This window comes from Maylandia zebra, linkage group LG16 (genome assembly GCF_041146795.1).
Source record: "Maylandia zebra isolate NMK-2024a linkage group LG16, Mzebra_GT3a, whole genome shotgun sequence".
Taxonomy (NCBI): domain Eukaryota; kingdom Metazoa; phylum Chordata; class Actinopteri; order Cichliformes; family Cichlidae; genus Maylandia; species Maylandia zebra.
Genome location: NC_135182.1, coordinates 4,955,683 through 4,977,692, shown reverse-complemented (window position 1 = coordinate 4,977,692; position 22,010 = coordinate 4,955,683). Strand labels below are relative to the sequence as shown.

General features: G+C 41.2%; 1 protein-coding gene across 3 annotated transcripts in view; it reads left to right on the top strand.

Annotated features, from left to right (window-relative positions):
• The window catches only part of sema5ba (sema domain, seven thrombospondin repeats (type 1 and type 1-like), transmembrane domain (TM) and short cytoplasmic domain, (semaphorin) 5Ba), a 200,872-nt gene that overhangs the window by 22,620 nt on the left and 156,242 nt on the right, over window positions 1-22,010 (top strand). For 2 of the 3 annotated variants that reach the window (XM_004568969.4, XM_076875382.1), the window contains exon 2: window positions 17,279-17,345. The exons of the other annotated variant lie outside the window; for it this stretch is intronic. The gene's annotated coding sequence lies outside the window, so the exon portion shown is untranslated. The remainder of the gene's footprint in view (window positions 1-17,278; window positions 17,346-22,010) is intronic. 3 annotated transcript variants of the gene reach the window in all.

Genomic DNA, 22,010 nt, shown 5'->3' with positions numbered 1-22,010 from the left:
TTTTCATACGCACGTGGAAAAAGCGTGCCGACGATGGAGAATGAGAAGGGCGAAAGCGGATCGTTGAATGAAACAGATGAACCAGAATTGGTTTGTAAAAATGCTGCAACTTGAGTGGTGTGGGACTGGTTTGGCTTTCGTCCCTCAGATACACACCAAAGCACATTTTTTTGGTAGAGCATGCAAGCGGGCTGTTATTACCGTTATTACCGAACCGATTTTATGTGGCACACGGCGTTCAAAAATCTGTCAAAAATGTTTCAGTACGACTTTGCTAAGCTACAAACCTGCACCGCTTGATGGATTGTCGGAGCATTAAGGCTACCGTAGGCAGGAGCCTCGCGGAGTGATACGTACTGTGCTTCAACATCTTGTGTGTGTATAACCTCTTTTTAAGTTTTGTGGATATTATACATGGTTATGCTGAGGATATGTCGGCCAATTTCCACTGGAAATGCCTTTTGGTTAAACTGTCAGCAAGGAATTTGCCTTTGCACTGTTAAATTTTTATATAACTTTAATGCACATAAAAAAACAGCTGCTTGTTTAAGTGAAAATACATTGATGGGGATTTTTTTGCACTAATAAAGTTGTGGAGTTGTAAAGTATTTTGTCTAGTGTCAATTATATCGTCAGTTATATCGTTATCGCAAATTTTCAAATGTATATCGTGATAAATATTTTTGGCCATATTGCCCTGCCCTAGTTTTATAAGTGGCCCAGCACTTTATCCAGTGCATCTATTCAAGGTTCTTCTTGTCTCCTTCTGAGCCTTTTTTTGCCTTTTCTGAGAGCATTGTTCTTTCCCCTCTTTGGTGCTGTAGACTTTCTACTGTGAGATTCTGTAACTGGTGGCATTGTGAAAACCGGTCTGATCGGGATTGAATCTAAACTATGATGGGCACATTTCATAGCAATTACATTGAGCTAGCAACATTCAGTTTATGATCAAAACCCTTCTATTGCCACTTTAATAACAAGTTGTGTTTGTTTTTAGATTTCAATGTTTTCAGGCACTTTTGAATGACTTTATACCCCGCGTGTCCCCAAGAACCAAGAATTGTTTTGCAGCAGCCTCCTAGATGCCATAAAGTGAAATGAAGCAGAAATTGAATAAGGGTGGTTTTAAAGTTGTTGGAGGCAACACTGGCCTCATTCACGCCAGATTGTATCCCAGCAAACTTTGGTCCGCTGCTTTGAGAGGCTTGACAGAAGAGGGATGCTTAGATCACAACTTTGATTGCTTCACAGAGTTCTGCTTGGAAATGTTCTTTCTTTGCCCGCCTGATGAAACCTGAATTAATAATGTATCACTTGCAAACTACCTTGTGTTGACTCGTGCAGGTTGTGCAGAGGGCACCTTAAGTTTGTTTAAAGTGTTGTCAGGAGTAAGTTATGTTGTGTTAGCTCAAACATTTTGTTAGAGTGGACTGGGAATCAGTTGGAAGCAGGCTTTCAAAACGCACACGACACCCACGCCTATGCACACTCAGACGGTGTAACACGCTTTAGTGCTTCCTTTTATTCCCCCCCCTCGGGCAGAGCTCTCTTTGAACCCAAATTAATAGCCTTCTTTACTGCATCACATATAATTTGAACCTGTCTCTCCGTTCTGCAACTCAATCTTAATTGCTAAGTACCTCCATTTCAAGAGTTGTTAAGCAAACTGCGTGTATGACGGATGAGTCTGTGGCAGTAAACACCAAATTACTTCATCAAACACTCTTTCTGTCTTCCTGGTGCCTTTCAAAAAGTCAGAAACTCTTTGCTGTCGTCCCAGGAGAAGAATTCGATAACAGACAGGGGCATTGGTTACCTGCCACTTTCCTTTTTCTTTAGTTATATCCTCACAGCTCGATGATGAATGGGGGTTTCATTTCTGCACTTTAAAAGATGGATCGGGAGCTTGATTTCTCAGCCCTTTGCATGTTAAACAGTTTAATTCGTGCTCTCTTCCACCCCTCCTTTTCACACTTTCCACATTTATCTCTGTCGTTTGTTCTCCCCTGTTTACTGTGTATCATCCTTTTTAATCACAAACTTGCTTTTTAATTCCTGACCATGTCCTATTTTCCTGCCTGTCCGCTATGCCGTTGCTTTTCATTCCTTGCTTGATGTCTCTCTTTTACCAATTTTCTCCTTTTCACTAAGCCACTTTCATTTTTTTTTTTTTTTTTGCCCTTTCACTCTCTGCTCCAGGTGGGATTTCCATTGATTAAAACCAGACGTACCCTGCACTTTTGTGTCCAACTGACCAAGCCCAGCTCACTAAGACGAATCACCTGCAGTCCTTTTCTATCAGTCTGCACTCCTTCCACATCCATCCCTGACTCTCGTGGCTGCCGGCTCTAAAATGAAACGAGCCCCAGACTGATTGCGTTTAGGTTAAGGAAACAATAAGCCATTTTAGTGTGTTTGTGTGGGTATATAAGGGTTTGGTCAATAAAACCATTGGTGCTTGAGGGCCTCTCAGCTTGGATCAGTGTTTTTTGCTTAAATCTCCCCCCAAAATGCGTAAAATCAGTCTTCTCTGTATGAAATATTGAGACGCTGTAAGTTTGAAAGGTTTGGTCCTTCGAGTATGGCAGCCGTAGTCTATAGTGGCCCTGAGTGCTTGATGGACTGAAACTTGAGAAGAATACCCAGGCAAATAGATAAAATAAAAGGAAACTACAAAAAAAGTCTTGAAAATTTTGAGCAGCATTCAGAAAAAAGCTACAAAGTAAGGGAGACTCCAAATACTGAAACGCTGTTAATAGCACAGACTGCAACAGAGATGATATATAGGTCACTGAAAAGTAACCGTAAAAGTAACTACTCTGTTAAACCTTCTGAACGCGTTGTTTAGATGGTTGTTGCACAGATCTGATGCTCATCCTGCAGCAGTTGTGTTTTTCTTACATTGCAGAATTTGTCCCACGATGTAATATATGTGATGTCAGATTGGCAAAGATGCTTTCTCACTTTTTGTCTCTATGAGGGCAATTAATTCAAGCACACTGTAGTGTAAATATGTCATCCAGCACGCTCACCTGTATAAACCAAACTTTCTTTCCAGAGCTATGCTACTTTCAGTTGGCTAGAATGAGACTGCGATAGCTTTGCTAACATACGGATCGACAACATAGACCATGTGACCATAGTGGAGGGTGACTCTGGGTTGCCTAGACCTTGAGTTGAAATCTAACACAAAGGAGCAAGCAACAAACACGAGGCACCTTTGAAACCTACACAATGCTACTGTTAGAAAAAGCCTACCCTCTCATCAAAAATACAAAAATGTACCACTTTTCGCCTGTTGTAGTTTTTAGTTGTTTGGAAAGCATCCCTCAGTGACACTGAGGGAGATGTTAATGCTATAAACACGTTGATTTTACAAACAGCAGCATGCTTCCAGCTATGAAGAACAGTTTGGGGAACCTTTTCTATTTGAATGCACACAGAACAATTAAATGTTACCCCCACTCGGTGTCTCACTCATATTGATTAAAACACCTCGATCAGAAATAAGGCCAACCTCTGCCTATTCATGTATATAGATGTGGAAAAGTTTCAGTCATCCAAGAGCATACTGGCTGATGAACACCCAGCTCAGCCCCGTCTCACATAGTCACACGTAAGATTTGACTTCAAAGCGTTCAACATCACATCATTAGGATTAAGTGGACTACAAGCTCCTGTAGGCCTTGTCACCTGACAGCCCATCACGGCTGAACGGAAGAAAATCCCAGCAACCATCCAGGTCCTAAGATCATGTGATAAGACTGTGAAATCAGGAGGTTAATGTATTTTTTCTCTCTCCATTTGGCCCTAATTTTTGCACGTCTACAAACCTTTGAGTGTAGAAAGCAACCCTTCTGAGTCACAAGACTCACGGGTTGAATAATAGGGTCACCTGCCATGCCATGCCATGCCATGCCAGGGTTAATTCTAATTCTCCATACATTACCACAAGAGTTTTTGCTCTCACATTATGAGTTGGGACTGTGTTTTAGTGCTGCAGGCTGAAAACCGCGTTAGCTTAATGCACATAATACATTAGGCTGATGGGGACATTTCGCTCAGTTTTCTGTTCATAATTTACATAGTGGAGGGGATAAAAGCGTATGAGCTGCACCAGCTTCAGCAGTAGAAAAAGCCAGCTGATTGCCATGGTACGGCTTATGCCATCTATGTTTTAATTTGCTGTGATGCGGCTGAATACTGCAGAGAATCTAGTTTTAGTTCTGTGTAAGACTTCTAGCAGCATGTCCTCCCCAAAGGTGCGCTTTTCTCTGGATTTGTGTGGTGCTGCAATGCTGCAATTCCCCTCTCCCTTCTCCTTTTGTTTCCTCCTCCTCATCGCCCACACTCTTTCTTTCTTTCCTTCTTTCTTCCTCAGTCGGGGTGATACTCACTGCTGCTCTGCTCAGCTCTGCTCACTTTTTCCCTTGATGGCATCTGACCAACAGGGAAAAGCCAGAGAGTTATTCTTTCTATTTCTTCTAAAAATTGGACTCCTTTGGCTTAATAAATAATTCCTCACCCCACTTCTTCGGTTCTTTATCCTCAAGGCTCTATGCTGCAAAAGTTTAGTAAATATGCCTGTGAATGGCAGGTGCAAATGGCTTTCCTCTCCTTTCAGTGCCACATATAGAGCCTCCTAAGAGAGAAGTAACCACTTCAGGTCTGTATGATATAATAAGTTCTGTCTTCCCATGTTTTTGAGTACAGCTGCTCTCCACCCACAAAGTTGGGGGGTGGAGTGGGGTGGGGGGCATAGCTAGATTTTTTTTTGCTGCATATTTTAATGATGCAGCTCTTGTCAGAGTTTTTCCTCTCTTGAGCTGTAAGGTGGAGAAAAAGTTAGAAAACAGATATCAAGTGTTTTGGATAATGAGGGACAAAGGGTTTCGGTTCATGCTTTTGGGGATATTCTCACCAAGGTTCATTAGAAAATTCAAGTTTCAGGATTAGAGAGGGGGAGAACATGCTGTACAATGTGAGGCGGTCAACGCTGACTCCCGTTTGACTGTACATAAAAGACAGTTTAGCAAGGAAGCATTTTGTATCTTTAGGTATTTCTGATTCAAATCATCATCAGTATGTATGAAGGAGGTCAGGAGTGAAGTGTGACACGGAGTGTCTGCAGCGGTCTTTTAAACACGGTGGAGGATCTGTCATAGTTTGAGGCTGAATTTCAGCAGGTGGTGAAATTTTGTCACCCATCCATCCATTCTTGTCCACTTATCCTTTTCAGGGTCAGGGGTGTGGGCTGGAGTCCAGCTGTCTTAGGGCGAGAGGCAGGGTACACCCTAACCAGGCCGCCAGTCTGTCACAGGGCTAACACATTGAAACAAGCAACCATTCACACTCAGATTCACACCTGGGGAATTTTAGAAGCACCAATTAACCAACACCACTAACTGCATCTCTTTAGACTGTGGGAGGTAGCCAAGTACCCACGCAAAAACGGGAAAACCAGAGGTAGCCAACATCCAGCTTTGAATGTCCTTTAAGAAGCCTGGAGAACTTTTCCTGAATACTACTTAAAGAAATGACAAGAATGTTGTGCTGTGAGTTCAGGCTGTGTTGAAGGATGAAGGTGATCATACTAAATACTGAATATTGAAATCTTCAAATAAATAAATAACCAAGTCTTGAATTGCTTGGCCCAGCCTGAAGTCACTTCTAACTCGTGGAATCTTTCGGTATTTAAAAATGATTTTAACAAGCCCTGTGAGAGTAGGCCATGCTTTTCTAACACATCACTGCTGTGTTGTTAGGGAGAGATGACAGAAAATATTCTCTGTTTCTTTCTGTAGCACAGACGGTGCTTCCCAGTAAGCACACTCAACAGACAAAAGCCAAGTTTGATTTTTGGCCTTTGGGAGAATCGTTTCATCACGATGGTATAATGTGCCACTGACGATGTTTGTCATGTCAATGAGAGAACGATTCAAAGATTTTGTTTTAATGTCAAAAACGCTAAATGTAGAAAACAGGAAGATGTACAGTAGTGTTAGCACAAGATATAAACAATATAAATTATGAAATAGAGCAGCTTGTACAACAAACAAAGGAGTAAAGGGCCAACAGCAGCAGCAGCAACCAGCTAAAAGCTATATATATCATGAGTCTTACCTTTTTTCTACCTTTCTGTGGAAAGAGTAAAAAGATATCAAGAGACTGAGGCTCGATTAGCAAATGCGAAACCTGAGGAAAAAAGGAAATGGCAAATGAAACTTTGCTAGATTAATGACTGAACAAGAAAAAAATAACAGTCAGAAATGAAAACAGCTTTGGCCTTTTAAACAAAATAAAATAAACTAAGCCATTGAGCATACAGGTCAACGTTATAAATGGGGCGGGGCTTTATGGAACATGATGACATGTGAGGCACAAACACAGCCGAGCTGCCTGCTGTCAGAGCACACATGCCTCTGTGTCTCCTCGTCTGGAGTGGTGCTGTATATGAAACTGTGTAAGATTAGGTGTTTGTAATTGGTTTACAAAGCCCGCTGTAATACGTGTTCACCGGCTCTCTTTGAAATCAAGTTTCTGCTTCATAATAAATGTATCCGCAGTATATTTGATTCTGTTCATCTGCGTCTCCTGCACGAGGGCAAACCTGGTCTCATCATCATTTTTGCAACAATCTTCTGATTTGAATGACGGCATGATGCCAAAACAAGCAATATAACCGTCACAGCTTGATTCACATATTTTGACATTCCTTTTATTGAGCTGAGTCCAATTCAAACTAGGAAGAAGAAGGCGAAGAAACAGGCAAAAACACAATTCTCTCAGATGAAATCACCAGAATTGTTATTCTCAGTGAGGGCCTGTCACTCGTTGTTAGAAGCTAATTTAAAAAAAAAAAGCTCATAAATATGCTCGAAAACAGGACAGATGCTCTGTTAGGTGGAAAAACATGTTTCTTTTATTTTACCTAAAGGGAAAATAAAGAATGAACAAGAGGATAAAAGACAAAATATAAGATTTGTTATACCACACACCAACTTGGAGTGTAACTGACTGTGTGAATGCACTCCCCGTCCCGCGCAATTGTTGTGTTTTACCTCGGATGTTTTAATAACCAAAGAGTTTTCTCCAGGAAACGTGAGGATTAGAGTATTTTTAACAACATCACTTCATTGATGTTCAGCTCAGTTTTGTCTCCCATTCTCCTCCACCTTGTGGACACACCTGTCTGTACCATTGTGCTGAAGAAAATGCACTTTGAATGTTGGCACCAACGTCAGCCATTCATTTAGAACCACAATAAAGAGTCACATCGTGTTTGCTCTTTGTGTACTCAGAGGCAGGGTGAGCTAGACCCACTGCTGCAACAGACAAGGGTTAATTTTTTTCTTCTTCGCGTCACTCTCACCTCTCATGTGCATCACATGCTTTGCATGCTTGTGCGGTCACATGGATCCAGATCTCGTTCTGCCGGCTCAGTGAGACCGCTGAGGCCATTTGGCTGCTGCACAGTTCGGACGTGCGGATCAATAATCAGCTCGATAAGTATCATTTCGGAGTGAAGCTGAGGTCGCTGCTTTCGCCTGCCTGCTGACAGTTCTTTTCCCCCCTGCTGCGAACTCCGCTCTGTGCCATCACAACAAAATTTATTTGGAATGACTCGAGTTCGCTTAGAGAAACAGAAATTTGAGCGGCCTCTCCCACAAAACGAGCGCCGTGGCAAGCAGAAAAAGAAGGTGGGGAGGAGAGCACATGTAAGTGCACACATTTAGAAACTGTGCCATCACGCACAAACAGCTTGGAGAGTGAACGTATTTACTCGAGTGGGAGACTAATCAGCAGTACTGGGATCCCGGTTAAGACCAGCATTTATCCCAAAGCAAACACCTGGTCCAGAGGAGCACACGCACTCACTGAAGTTGTTCACTCAGACACTAGTGATGGGTCGTTCGCGAACGAAATGGCTCTTAGAGCCGACTCTTTGACGTGAACGACGCGAGCCGGCTCCTTATCGCGAGCCGTCACGTGGGTTTTTTTTTTTTTTTTTTCTTTCTCTCAGCCTCTCTCTCGCCCTTTTTTCCGCTTCACTCTGCACGCGAGCCTTGTGCTTTATGCTGGGCAGAGGGGGGAGGGGCGGTAGTTACACTCAGTAGCACAGGAACAGAGCCAGAGAGAGAGAAAGAGAGGCAGGGACAACAACATTAGAAAGGTATAGTAATCATCCACAACTATTTTCGGTTGCAGATGATAAAGGATTGAGAAAGTTTATTCATGCAGGTCCATATGACAGAGAATATGCATGTTCTTTTAGTTTTCATATTATAATTTATATTTAATTGTGTTGTGGTTTGCAGTGTTTTGTGTTCTTTTCACTTTAAATTTGTGAAAGGAAAAAGCTGAAAATTTAAATAGTTAAAACTTGAAATGTGAATAGTTGATTTTTGTATTATATGATTTATTTATTACATTTTATGTGGAGTGAATAAATAAAAGTATATTTACGGTGGCCCCTAGAGACAAAGCACATACAAACTTCAAATCACGTACGAACTCTGAAGCATGTACAAACTCCAAAACACGTAAAAACACGTACAAACTCCAAAACACGTAAAAACTCCAAAACACGTAAAAACACGTACAAACTCCGAAGCACGTAAAAACTCAGAAGCATATAAAAACTCAGAAGCACATAAAAACTCAAAACACGTACAAAAGACAACAGAAGTGCTCCAGGATGCTGGGCGCAGTGTTGAGCCTTTGTTATCTTGTGGCTACACAAGCCAGCAAGTACCAACGACCGGATTTGGTGTGTGGTAATAACAGATAAATGAACTTTTTTTTAAATTATTTGAATATATATATGAGTGCCTGTGTATAAATACACAAACAATACACACATGCTTTCAATTGTGTAATTTAAGTGATCTAGTAGCTCTGCTTTGGAAGTTCAGTTCATGCTAGAAATGTGTTTTGGAGTTTGTACATGTTTTGTCTCTAGGGGCCACCGCATATATTTATATATAAACATATATAAATAAAACCACTTGTTTTTATGTTAGTAATTCCTTTTGTGCATAATTTTATATTATTGTTAATAATAAATTAATTAAAGCAACAAAACAACCTGAAGAGCCGGTTCGGAGCCGAAAGAGCCGGCTCTTTTTAGTGAGCCGAACCGAAAGAGCCGGATCTCTAAAAAGAGCCGGAAATCCCATCACTATCAGACGCCACACAGCATTTCTTTGTTGCATCCTGAGCCATCACTCAATTCCAAATGTGCCTCTGTGGCTTAAATGTTTTTCATGTGTTTAATTAAACCCAGCATTGTAAAATTATAACAATTATTTAGTCCTGTTAGGACTACAACTGTATAAGGCCAATGAATGTGGAGGAAATATTTAAAGAAAATTATGCTTCTGATTTTAAAAAAGAAGCGTAATTTAGGGGTTTTTTGGTCGTGGATGCAATCAGAAAGTTTGAGAATCCCCGTGGCTCACCTGGCTGGGCATGGGACCAGTGTCTCAAAGGCCGAGGGGGTCTGTGTTCACGTCTGACCCAGGTTGTTTTCCTATATGTCATTCCCCTTTGCTCCTACCCCTAACTTCCTGTCTACACTCTTCACTGCTGTTAAAATCGTTTTTAAAATTGTGGAAAAGTCATTTAACTCTTTCCCTCATAAAGACTACAGTTTCGGACCTCCCCTGTACCTTTAATGATGAGCTCAGATGCCACTTTATATGCAAATAAAGACATAGTTTGACCATTAGAATAGCCTTTGTGTTTTTCCATGGGTAGCTGCACAGCTCATTCATTTCTATTCTATAAGCAGACCTGAAATATGAGAGAAACCACTCAGTTCAGAACAGAGCTCCAAGAGTTACACCTAGTAGGCTTGCAAGGGGGTAACGAGAGAAAGAAATATTTAAAAACACAAGCAACAAAAGAGCATTTTTAAAAGTATTTCTATTAGTTGCACTGACCATGTTAACTCTGACACAGCTGGACTGGAGTCTTCTGAGGGGGCAGTGGCGCTACGCTAAAATATTTTGCGCAAATTGGCTCAGCTGTATCCACAGCACTGGAAGATCAATACATCCTAGGCTTAATAAAAGCTGCAAAAGGAGCTTCATCACAACACAGAATTGGCTAAATAACCAATACAAGACTCCAATCAGCTAAAGCACTATCAGACAGAGACTCTAGTAGTGGTCTAAGAAGATGAGCGGCTTCTGTAAAGCACTTGTAAAGAGAGGAAAATGAGGCAAAATACTTGGTGCGGGTGAAATTTTAACAGTATTTCACAGCGGATGATGATATGCAGCAAGAGAAATTCGACAGAGGATGTCATCGCAGTCGATCAAACCAAAAGCGAAACATGATGGCGGGAATATGCAAATGTGGTTGTAGGGCTGTCACAATATATTACGTCTAATATCTGATTATCATGGCCCAAGGAGGTCAAGGAGAAGCAGCACTCCATCAGCGATGCACGACATTCTCGTCTTTGCATCTTTGTGCAGAAGGAATCGTGCAGCAGCAGGATAATGAGTCCAAACTCACCTCACCAAAAAACTACTTAAAGACCAAAGAAAACCGAGGAGTGCTGATTGTCACCTGACCTCAGCCCGATTGAATATTTATGGAGGAACTTGAAGACTGAGAAGGGCCAGCTTGAGAGCTTACCGTCATTAAAGGGGTTATGTAAAAACGATAAGATATTTATGCCTCCCCCCTCCTCCTCAAATTGTAAGGCTGACATCATGCGAGCGCAAAATGGAGAGATCTTCACGAGTAAGCTTCACGAGGATTCGGTTGTATGGATGGGAAAACAAGTGCAAATTATATTCAAATAGAAACAAGTAGATTTAAGAAAAAAATAAAGAAAAAGACAGAAATACGGTTTTAAAAAATGCTGTTTTAAAAAATGCTTTTTAAAAAAATGCTGTTTTTAAAAAATGCTGTTTTAAAAAACGCTGTTTTTAAAAAATGCTTTTTAAAAAAAATGCTGTTTTTAAAAAATGCTGTTTTAAAAAATGCTTCTACGGTTAAACTGATCCCATACGAGTGACCTTTAGAATTATTACAGCAGTCTAAAATGATGGCATCAATTTACAGGATTAGTGGAAGTCCTGTCAACAAAGCAAATGCATGTAAGTGTAAATGTTGCCCTGTTAGCAGCTACTATTTAATTGGCTTTAACTTGAGACTATAAGCTTGTTAGCCCAGGGTCTCCCCTTTATGTAACCTTCAACCTAAGTTGAATGGCCATTATTAAAGCAGATTAATCACCTTTCGAAACCTGTGGAAATACTATCATTAGCTGCATTTAGTTGAGCTGGTGAGCCATACACAATGGCAGGAGCTGGCATCGATAAATCGTAAATACAGCTGTAGATGTTAACTGCAGCAGCGAGCATGTCAAAGTGATGGAAAGGGGAAGATTTTGGGGTAAATTTTTAAAGGGATTTAAAAAATAAATAATAAAATCGTAGCAGTAATAATGTCACCTTCTCTCTCTTTTTTTTAAATGATGAAAGCTTGTTGCAGAGACATCATTAACATTCAGTGTTTGGACTCAGCGGCGGAAGAGCACTCTGCACGTGGTGATGTCACATCTCTGAGGATTGTTGAATTTAAATAGCATAGTTAGCTCCCCATCATTTCTCTAAGCCGTTTGGTCAGCTGTGCAGCTTTAAAACTAACACTGATGTATTAGCAGCCCAAGGCGTCTTTAATGGAGGTGCCACTTAATTACTACAGAGACCCACTTGAGCTTACTGAGCAATCAGAAACACATACGCATTGCTCAAAATCTGAAATTGCTTTTTCACCAAGACGTCGAGTGCAGGAACACATTTTTACATGCAAGAACATACACGGCACGGAGGCCTGGATCAGGACGGCCACCCTTAGTTTTATTCCCCCCTCTGGTCTTTACATTTAGTCCTCAATTCATTTGCCGCTGTAACCTTTTGTCGCCACTCTCGCGGTAACGGAGGCGACCTCTCTGCTCACCTAGCGCTGTTGTCTCTGAGAGCAGGGAGGGTGAGGTCAGAGGTTAAGACGTATATAAACAGGTGTCAGATGTGATGATGAAAAGCCGAGGATATGTGAAACTGCGCTGGAAACTCAGCCAGTGGGCTGCGAGGACACAGGAGGACGGTGCATAATAACGAGGGTAATAGATGACTTTGCCCGTCAGTGTGATGCCATGGTTTCAGGTTGTGCAAATTAAACCGTCTTGTATGTAAGGCTCGACCTTTCGGATAGCAGCTCTGTGTGTGTGCGTGTGTGTGTGTGTGTGTGTGTGTGTGTGCGTGCGTGCGTGCGTGCGTGCGTGCGTGCGTGTGTGTGTGCGTGTGCGTGTGTGTGTGTGTGTGTTCTGGTTCCCAGTCTCTTGGATGTGGTAGATTATTAGCCTTACTGCCCCTGTCTCCCTTCCTTCTCTCGTTCTCTTCCCTCCGTGTCCTGTTGATTAGGTTTATTATTTTATTTACATAAAATACATAAAATGAAAATGAATTCATTTTGTGTTTATTTATCACTTTTAGTTTAGTTATTAGTGGGAAAGATTCCTACATGTTGTTCTGATAGTAAAAACCTCTGAGACAAATCAGTCATTTACTTCTCACAATTAAGTAATTAAGCCTTGTTTTTGGAAATGCCATTAATTTTAATACAAAGAAGAGAAGACATACACTCACTGGACACTTTATTAGGTACACTTTGCTACTACTGGGTTTGTAACCTCACTGTAAAGAACCCTGTTTATGATGATCTGAGCTTTGTAGTTCTTTGACTTACTGCTTCCTTCCTATCAGCTCAAAGCAGTCTGGCCATTGTCTTATGACCTCTGGCATCAACAAGGCATTTTCACCCAGAGAAACAGAGATAGAGATGGTTGTGTGGGACAAATCACAGTAGATCAGCAGTTTCTGAAATACTTAGAGCAGCCTCTCAGCAAGCACACAGTCATTTAAATCACCTTTCTCCCCCATTCTGATGCTCACCACATCTATGTAAATGCCTACCATACCGCCATGTGATTGGCTGATTATATATTTCAGTTAAAGTTAAAGGTTGCTTCCTTTTTGCTCTGTTATGCGAATAGGCAGACAAGAACAGTGTATTTCAACCAGTCTGTTAGTTGATAACCACATTAGTGTGAAGTTTAATGACACACAGCTGAAGTGATGCTTTTGAGAAATGTGCATTTTTTCCCACACAGCTAATCATAATTGAGGCGCGTCATCCTGCTGTGTTGACACATTATTGTTTGCTGATGTAAACAAAACAAGGCAAGCAAACCCAAACACCATACAACACTCCAACTAAATTGCAATCTATGGTTTGTCTCTGTGTGAGGTCAGGTTAAAACAATCTGTCTACACTTTTGTTACCATTCGAAATGAACATTATGCCTTTAAAATCAGATTTTTTAAAAATATTTTCATAAACTGGCATGGTTTATGGCTCCTGCCTTGCCCATGAGCACTGCTGCAGCCTGAGTCACCCTGGGAATGCCAGTTGCACGCCACCTCTGCTTGTTTTGCGCTGTCAAGAATAGCACGCACTTCGGTAGAGAGCAGCAGCGAAATGACATGACTCACAAAAGTCACCGACACTCAGTTAATTATGCGAGATTCATGATCTTTTGAGTGCACAGCCAGCGACTGAACAACACGCCAATTTGCATATTTTTCTGGAAATTTTCAACATTTCACAGAAGCAGAACTAATGTGACAGGACTCTAACTGAAGGCTGCACTTGAGTGTGCACGATCAGCTGTTAAAAACTGAGACACAGCGCTGCCTGGAGATCGATTAGATTAGTCAAACACTTCGCTACCTGCTCCGTTGCTCAGAAACATTACAACAAACTTTAAGTCAGTTTGAATTTAAAAAAAAATTAAAGGGCTGGTGTCAGTTTTCAAACGATTTTTAGGGGAAAAAAGTTGCAAGTTTGGTAAAAAGCACATTAATTGGTGGTAACGTCTAAAGATATGACAGTGGCTTTAAAGGTTTCCATGATTGTATAACAGAGTAATGAGAGCCTTTGAAGTGCCACTTTTCCCAGCTCATATCACGTAGTGTGTCCTCGTTGCAGTAACTGCTGGGATCTGCTGTGTTCGATTTGAACTTCATAAAAAAAAAGTTTGTTTAGCAACAGCAACCTAGTGATCTCAACTGGAAAGCTGCAGGCAGTAATTTGCTCCTAATTAGACACGTTTCCTTTAGTGCCTAAAGGGTGAATGTTGAACTGCACAAGTACAATGTGTGTATAAGTGTTTGTGCTCCTGTGCATTTCTGTGTGAGATAAACATCGAGAGTTGTTGAGCCGTGAACTCCTGCCGCTCTGTAACTTGCCTCTTCACCCGCTTCCCGCTAAGTCTTCATTAAACTGCCTGATTCAGTTACCAGTAACTGGAGCTTAATTAGGAGAATTTGATTTTCGCTGCTGGGTCTCGTGGAGAATGTTGATAATCACTTCTTATGGACAGAAAATGAGTGAGATGCTCTGCGGTGGGCTGCAAAAGTTTCAGCTTGCAAAAAAAAAAAAAAAAAGTTCCAGGTTGGAGACTGTGCCTCCAGTCTGCTTTGATTCATGCTGTTTTTGAAAGCTTTACTAGTTCTTCACATAAGTTCACAGGATGACCACCAAGAAGAAAGAGGACTTTCAAGGATTCAAGATAAGATTCAAATTAAGATGGACAGCATCTGTTGTAATTGCTCTGTATATATGTCTCTGTGTGTTTGTGCTGTATGTGTGGGTCTGAAACATCTAAACATTAGAGGTGAGCAGGTCAATCTAAATATCCATAGTGTCGATACCAACATTGATATTGGTATCAGGCCGATACTAGTGTGATGGGATTGATACTTTGTGTCTATCCCCTAAGTTCAGCACTAGCAGCACTGAACTGTGTTAAACAACTTTTTGCAAATGAAAAACTATTGCTCAAACATGCACTATGAAAAAATTCTGAACCTTTTTGTGTTGACTATCATGTTTATTTTGATTTCTAGCCTATAGCACATCTAAACAACCAATCTGACCCACAGTGTTTTAGCGGAAGGCACATTTACCTACCAGGTCTCCAACAAACACAGTTTCAAACTGCATGAAAAACTGAACGGTGTGTTTTGTTGTGTTAACTCATTATTGTGGAAAGTAAAAAATCGCAGTGATTTAGTGGTCATTAAAATGTGCAAATTGATGATGATTCAGCTCATAAATCATCGCACTGTGCTCTGCACTGCATAAGCTTTATAGGTTAAAAGTATCGGCATTAATATCAGCAGTACTGGCCCTGTATTCACTTGGCATTGAATATATACCAAAATTTGCAGTATTGCGCAGTATTACTAAAAATACTTTCAGGACTCCATCCATCCATTTTCCTCTGCTTAGCCAATTCAGGGTCCAAGCTGCCATAGGCTGAGAGCTTTCCGGGGTACAACCTGGAAAGGTCGCCAATCTGATGTTGGGCTAACACCGACAGACAATCATTCACACTCACATTCACATCTATGGGTAGTTTAGAACCACCAGTTAATCCTACCCCACTAACTGTATGTCTTTGGACCTTGGACAGCAGCGCTAACCACGCTGTCCTGCTTCTGCACTCATTTTTTATTATAATAAATTTCACGAATTGCTGCTGGTAGATATATCATGCATTTCAGTGTACATTCAATCCAATAGTGATAATAAGAAAATGTGATGTTTGCGATATTTCAGTTGGTGACGAGTTTCTCTGCGTCTCTCCGTGTGTTCTGTCAAAACATTTCAGAACAAAAGAAAAAAAACGGTGCCATTTTCATCCAAACCCGTTGCAATTTTTCAGTCTCGATGTTTTCTGACTGAGAGTGACGTCTTTATTGCTGCTATCAACAAAACTCTTGCTGGTTCTCTGTTTTTTTCACCTGATCTGCAGAAACGCCTCACGAGCACCACGATTGGTGAATCTGAAATGTCCCACGCTAAGATGAAGGTGCTCACACAGAGGTCTGGAGCCAAACGTTGGCCCTGATGTTACCTATTGTTATCTGTCTTACTTAAATCTCGGCTTTGCTGCTTGATTTGCACCGAGCCCAGTATCACATTCATGCCACTTGTGGTCAATAAAGCCATACTGAATCTGAGCAGGGTCATGCAATCCCAGATCCTGTCTGCACGACTTTCTTGTGTAGATGCGGGACATTGAAGTGTGTGTGTGTGTGTGTGTGTGTGTGTGTGAGAAAAGTGAATAAGACTTTAGGTCACAGACTAAGCAGTTTATGAGAATTCTTCCTCCTCACTTGTTGCAGTGAATAAAGCCTGATCCCACACTGACAGTGGAGATTATGGGGAGTTTCTGTGTGTGTGAGCGGACACTTCCTGCTGCTCAGCCCTAAATTCTCGGCTTAGCTCCATGGAAAATCCTCTTTACTGTATTTTTCTACCTGTCTTTCTCACTCTTAAGTGTCTCAGCATCAAGCTGGAGAATGTGGTCGAAGAACTGGGTGCTTAATTAGCTGACTAAGAGTTTGATATGCACTTCATATTTATTATTACTATAAAACAAAGCCTTTTATTCTTTGGTTCCAACCTAAATGCCCTTTTAGTTAATTTCTGCATTTATGTGATAACATCCTATAAGATGTACAGTTAATAAATCATCATTAGTGAACTTTATCATTCCTCTTTGATTCATTTTTGCTCCTCTGTGTTGAAGTGAAAGAAACAGCAGCCATATCACGGCAGCTGACGACACAAGAGGGATCGCGAGTCTGAGCTGCTCCTTCAGGTTGCCTTAGAAACCAAACCAGGGCTATTTGTTCCAATTTGCTCTGTGGCACTGAGATCAAAAAGCTTGGAACCAAATGTGCTCTCTGTATATTAGCATCTGTGTTTGGTTCGACACAGTTTAGGCGTCTGTGTGCCGCATTTACATCTGTGTGTTCGTTTACAGTTGAGCCACATATTGGTTGTGTTGTTTGTGCGAGTCGAGTCAGGTTTAGGGGTTAATGTGCTTGAACTATACTGAACTTGGTGGTTTGTTATTGTCCAGTTAGGCCATCAGTTGTTACAAAGGCCTCTCGCAGGTCCCTCTTTCCCTTCAGCCCCCCGCCCCCCAAACCCCATTAAGGTTGGGGTTTAAAAAGCCGTTCCCGCTCCGCCTTCTCTCCTTCATTGAAAAGTTGGCGGTTTGTTTACGAGACCGCCAGCACTTCTTTGTGGTTCTGCGCTCTGCTTATGAGATGGAGGCGAGTAGCTAGTGAAACACTCACCCCTCCCCCTTCCTTCTCTGTCTCCTTTCCCCTTCTAACAGAATCAATTTGAAAAGGACAGACGGCCCTCACAGCCCCCTGTGCCTACACCCCAGTGATGCTTAGCTGGTGAGTACACTTTAATCTTTTTCATTTGGAGCCTCCGTGTCATTTTCATGCACTACTTTGACTGGTTTCTATATCCTTCTCTGAATTGCTGCTATGCAGTGGTGCAGCAAGTTAGTTGACTCTTTTTACTTTTATCCTCAATTTTTTTCCTGGGAAACAACAACATTTCTCTCTGGTCTTGTGGATGAAGGATAGCAATTACTCTTTTCCTCTCATTCTAACTTTATTTAAATGTCTTCCACTCCCCCCAAGACCAAAAAGAAGTCTCACTGGCCTTTGTGGTAAAAGTAAGGCAGTCTTTTTTGGTGAAAGTCCTTTATTCTGACTGACTGAAGTGATTTGAAAGGCAGTGGGGAGAGTTTTGCAGTAGAGGCGGAAGAGAGGAGGATAAGCAGAAGTGGTGGGGGCAGGTAGGGGTGGAGGGGTTTCATGCAGGCTGCTAACGGTCAAGGTTTACCTTTCCACCTCTCTTTGTCCCTCTATTTCTATCCATCTCGTTCAATCAATCAAACTATGATGCACAAGCCACGCATCAGTTATCTACAACTCGAATTGTTGTACTTAAAAATGAGTTAAAAACAGCACAATGCCAACAAAAAATAAAGACAAGGATAAAATAAGTGAGTGTCAAATTGATGCTGGATAGTCAAAAGTACTTTTTTCCATGTGAAAGCGAAGCACTCCGGTCGTCGACAGCCTTGTGCCTAATTGACACAGCACAGTGAAATTATTATACAGGTGACATGAGTGCATAATCATCTTTTGAAATCACCTTCACCAGAGCAGGCTGGGGCCATTCTCAGAGCTTTTACATGCCTTTTTTAATTCAGCTGTAGCAAGAGCAAGAAAGTTGGGTCATTATTCCGTCCATCAACACCTGACGCTTGAAAGTTTATCTTATGTAACGTTTTAAGATATTTCTACGGTGGGCCGGAGAGTTGCAACGTAACCAGCAAATAGACAAACCCTGCAAAAGCACACAAAAGGCAACGGAAGTAGGAAAAAACTCAGAAAATACAACGGAAGTGTTATAGTGGTTTTTTTGGGTGGGGGTTGTTTTTGCATATAGAAACTGAAACACACGAATAAATGCACTGAGAGAAAACGAAGTGGAGATTCATCAGTGTTGTGAGGGAGAGAAATATGCAGTCAGAGTGTATTTTAATCACATGAGTCATGTAATACTAAACTTATATATTTGCTATTAGCTGCTCACTGTTAGCTTGTCACTTCTGGAGCTGTTCCTTCATGTTCTCGTCTCCCCCCAAAACACTTCCCTTGTGTTTTGTGTGAAGTGGTTTCTCTTTTTAAAAATGTTTCCTGGTGTTTTCTTAACTTGCTGTGCATTTAAACTGTCAGGGCCAGATTTAATCATCCGGCCAAACCGTGTCAGTAAGGCCCGTCACCATATTAGGTTTAGACATTAAACCCTATGACTGGATGAACTGTGGCGAAAATTAAGTAAAATGTTGGTTTTCTACTAGAAAAAATTAATTATACTGTTAAAAAAAAAAGAGTGAAGGGAAGTGTAGTGCAGCTTTTTGTGCAGTTATAGAAAGTAGTCTGTCCATAATTGCACAAAAATGTACACAAAGTACAACAGTTTTTTTCTAAATGTGTTATTAACGTGGCATTTTTAAATCTCATAGCTATGTTGGTGAGTACAGTTGGAATGTGATTGTCCCCTGAGGGAAGGTATCCAGATTACAAAAAAACTGAATAGTAGGCATGTTTGAAGCTAAGTTTTTAATATATGCAAGCTCTCCTGGAGTTTGGATGATCTGATATCGTCGTGTTGGTGTTGTTCCCAGATCATCATGAAAATGTTGTTCCAGGTTCAACATCGCAAGTGACCAATCACATTGTTGTGACGTTATTCTTTTGTGCGCCAAGCCATTTGGGCATTTATGAAATTCCAATGTTGCAAGGACAATATCAGTTCTGCTTACCGTTTATTAAAGCGTTAGGGTCAGGGTCCGTTGATCGGCGGACAGAGGCGGTTTCTCGCAGCTTAAGTACAGTTTTTGGTTTTACGGCGGTTTTTCCCAATGTCGCAAAAGTATGATGTCACAACATTCTGATTGGTCACTTGCAATGTTGATCCTCGAACAACATTTAGTATGATGATCTGGGAACAACACCAACACGACGATATCAGATCGTGCCTTGAGCATGTGCTAATGAACAGAGGTGGTGAGAAAACTGTTGGCCTACATGTTTTAAACACAATGGCATGCAGAGTGAGCTCAAACTTTCATTTAACTTGTCTCAAATACCTTCACACACACACACAAACACACATATTCACTGAAGCTGAACATGAGCCAGAGTGACATAAAAAAGTTTTTAGAAGGTCTTTTAGTCATTTATCAAATCTGTGAAAATGTGGAGGAGAGCAAAGTGAAGGAAACAACATCTAATAAAAATCTATCCCTATTTGTGAGATTGTTTTTTTTTTGTTGCCTGGATATCATATTCTTTGCTGTCCCAGTGCTCATTCAGCTATGTAAACTAGATCCTATTGTTACGTAAACAGTTCAAGAAAACGCCTTGGATAACAGAAAGTCAAACTGAGGAGCTGAAAGTCAAACGTTTGGCATCCCCTCGGAGAAAATGACCTTGTTTACTGAGCGACTGAGCAAAAATGTTGTACTCCTAAAATCAGAATTTATGCATCATTGATTTTTTTATTTTATTCTCATAAAATATATAATAGGGTTATTTGTAATGTAGCAACTTTATTGTCTTAACCTTGACTCAACTGGACCTATATATATATATATATATTAAAGCACTTTTCATTGCATTGCAAATCTAACCTTGCGTATTTGTTCACACTGCACAAAGTATTTAAATAGCTCTAACTTAATCAGAATTAGTGAAATATGAAGGCTGTTTGGATACTTTTTATTAAAACGTAAGCAAGTGATTCCACTCAATTTTTGCTTTCTGTGGCTTTATTCAGTCTCAAGTGTATCTATCATCTTGGTTTTGATTTCAAGCCCTTTTTATCTTCTGCCCAATTTCTCCTAAAATTAGTAGAGACTGCTCTTGCTCCAATCTCAACCACTTCTTTCTCTGTATTTAATATCCCTGAAGGCCATCCCTGGAATTTGCTTATTTTCTATTGCTCCACTCCCCTTGCTCAGCACATGCATTCAGCTCACTTTCTCTATTCAATTCAATTTGTGGCCTAAATATCTCCCCCTAATATGTGTCAATGGAGTAGAGTAGCAGTGCTCCCTCTCTGGCTGCTTTGAAGAAGCTCCACTGCGTTTGTCTTGGTTCTCTCTGCCCCTCTGGGAGGAGATCAGGGGCTCCAATCGTGGTTGGCATGATGTCTCCTCCAGCCCCGCTGTTGTTTGCTGATATTTAGTTCAGGATAACAATAAGCCGGAAGAAAACAAGCTCCTTTCAGGCCAATAAGAGATGGAAGGGCTGGACTGAGAGGGAGAGAGAGGCCTAGAAAAAAAATGGGGGTGGGAAGACATGGGTCTCATCCCTGGACGGGGATGCTCTTTAAAGTATTCTGTTTGTGGCCCCCAGGGCCGAATTAAGGGAGCGTCATTATCCCTGGCAAATTACCACGCTGCCTTTGTGGTCCAGCCATGGTACATTAGGGTGCCTTAAAACGTGGCTGAGCTGTGCCTATTCAGTTTGCGAAAGTGGGGCCACTGGCAGATCCTTGGCCTGACTCACAGAGGAGGCATTCACGCCCTATCGGGGGGATGGTGACAGCAATGATGGTGATGGAGAGGTTCTCTTGAGATGAGTAAAGAATCTCTCGGGCCAAGGCTGATGTGTGATCTTCAATCACGTGCCAGCTGATGATGTAATCATTTGGCTTCATCGAGGGTTTGAGCCGCTGAGCAAATCCGGGCCCTGACTGAGACATTCCTGAAGATTTCCACGCCAGTAGCAGGAATTAAATTAGATCCAGTCTTTTAGTGGAATAATAATAATTATAATGATAATACGTTTTTTTGCTGTTAGATTAAGATAAACTTTCATATTCCTGCTTTATTATTATTATTTCTTTATAATAAAATATTTTTTTGTCAGGATTTGATTAAATATTAATCAGCCTTTGACCTTTTTTCCGCCAAATTTCAGTAGTTAGCTTAAAAATATAAGAGTTGTGGTTTTGCTTTAAGGTGTACAGTTATCAACAAGTACAAAGAAGAAGAAATGGCTGTGGATGTTTTACTTGGTCAGTGCTTTCATGTTTCAAGAGGCAGTTAAGATAACTGAAAAATTCCAGTGTCTTGTATCCAACGCTGAAAGTGAGCAGGAGGGGCTGATTTCAGAAGAAATGTCAGATCCTTTGAGCCTGTGCGAAGGATTTCAGTAGTTGCAGAGTGTCTGCAACAAATAAATGTCTCTGAGTTCTGTATGGCATCCACTACAAGCTGTGAAGGAAGCTGTTTTTTTCTACATACACTTTTTGCAGATTTTTTAGTCTTTACTGCAACAGGACAGTGAAGAGAAGACAGGAAAGCTGGGAGTCACGGAGTAGATAGCCACAGATTTGGTGGATTTAAACCCGGGCTTCTGCATTAGCCTTACTGCATATTGGGTCACCTGCTCAGCCCAGTGAGCTAAATCGGCACCCCGGCAAGCTTTGTTTTAAACATTTGCAGGTAGCTCACACTCAGCGAACGTTGA